This window comes from Dermacentor silvarum, chromosome 9, assembly GCF_013339745.2.
Source record: "Dermacentor silvarum isolate Dsil-2018 chromosome 9, BIME_Dsil_1.4, whole genome shotgun sequence".
Lineage (NCBI taxonomy): Eukaryota > Metazoa > Arthropoda > Arachnida > Ixodida > Ixodidae > Dermacentor > Dermacentor silvarum.
Genome location: NC_051162.1, coordinates 99,657,342 through 99,659,342, shown reverse-complemented (window position 1 = coordinate 99,659,342; position 2,001 = coordinate 99,657,342).

Below are 2,001 nucleotides of genomic sequence, written 5' to 3'. Positions count from 1 at the left end.
GCAAACATGAATAGAACCCACTCCACGACCGCAGACAACCACTGTCAAAACGCTGGCATGAGCATGTGCAGCAGCAGCAGCAAGCCAAGGTTCGTGTGGTCTATCGCTTCAACGGAACCAGCGGCGAAAGCACAGCGCTTACAAATTTTTGAGCCGTCTGCAGGTCGCTTTCAAGATACGGTGCGGACGACCGCCCGCAGCCGTGCCAAGTACGCAGTTGCGGGCAGAGTAGAAGCCGCACCCCCTCCCTCCCGCGCTGCCTTCCTGCTTTCCTCCGTTGCGCTGCTAAGCCCGTGGTCGCGGGATCGAATCCCGGCCCCGGCGGCCGCATTTGGATGGAGGCGAAATGCAAAAACACCCGTGTGCTTGCGTTGCAGTGCGCGTTAAAGAACCCCCCGGTGGTCAAAATTAATCCGGAGCCCTCCACTACGGCGTGCCTCATAATCAGAGCTGGTTTTGGCACTTAAAACCCCCGATAGGTTTCCTCCGTTCGCGTGCGAGACTAAGTCGCCAGTTCCCCTTGCGAGTGAAAGCGCGCGTTCCGTATAAAGTCCTAGGGCGATAAAATAATCGCCGCGCGCCGTATTCTGTATGTGCGAGTGAAAGCGCGCGTCCCTCGCGCACTTTCACTCGCACATACAGCACACGGCACGCGGCGATTATATTATCGCCCTAGGACTTTATACGGAACCTCACGGCGATGACGACGGCGACGCCGATGACAGAAATCCGCTTGGAGTGTCCGTATAATTGCTATTGCAATAAAACGCATGGTGAGGGGTGGGCTCAACCCGTTTTTGCATATTTATGAACACGACTAGTTAAGAAAATTGTTCCCCATCTTGTGAAGCTGCTGAACAATCGAGACACAGTGCTCCTTTAAAAATAGAGGATTTGCAAGGCGCGGAAATACTATGAGCATCGTTGCCTGAATAGACTTACCGAGTTCTCTTTTCATCACTGCTTTTTTTTTCTTTAAACGCAGGACAAGAGGCGCAAGGTCGAACAGGGCAACCCTTAGAGCTCCAGGGCTCTGAGCAAGACACCGGTATTTCAAGAGACATTGCTGAACCGCCATGGAAGGCCCGAGACGGCCCAAGGCGATCCGAGGACGAGGACCTGCGCGACGGTCTCACCTTGGGTCCCTGACTCCCGCGTACGCAAATCCAGAAGAGGAACTTCGTCATCAGCCAATCAGGACTGTGCGACAGCAAACTCGACCTGGGCAGCAGTGGTTTGGGAATTTCCAGGCAGCCGTTCGTCATCCGCCATTCTGCAATGTCAACCCATTGAGGTTTCGTGAGCACCTCAATGGACCGCATACAGCAACCACATATGCGCGGCAAGGCGCCTTATATCCGAGTGGCGTCTATTCCTACCGAGAACCACCTTTGGATGCAATGATGAGACAGAGAAACATGGAGGAGCTATGGCCTGGTTGGGCACCAAGCGCTGACAATCAGCAGATGTGGCTTAGCACCCCATTCACCGAGTCAGGAACAAGAGTGGACCAAAGAGTTTTGCCGCTTATGAGTGAAATGGCATGTGCAAACTACCAACCGCCAGTGAGCCAGACAGCTTCAATAGCTATAAGTCCGCTGGAACTGGAAGAGTTGCCGCTGGAACTGCAGGAGGAGCTGGCATCATTCGAGCAATTATGGGCGTCACTTACCGACGCTTGGCAAGAGCATACTTATAACTTGGGTGCTTGGCCGACGTTCAGGCAGGTGATCGAAAAGTTGAGGCAGTCAGTGGTCGCAGATAACAGGTACGATCAGGCTAACTTCTCACAGGAGTCGACCATCTGGCAGATTCCGTATTCTGTCACGCGTAGCCAAGAATGGGATCGCGGCCCTCAACTGCCGGACCCGGAAATGCCACAGTCACGGCCACTCGATGAAACGGACGAGGTGGCGGCCTGCCACGTCGCGCGGTGAAGTATGGGCGGAGATGAAAGGCGAAAGCTGATATTTGCCGCCGCTTTTTCAGGGGTGGCGCTAC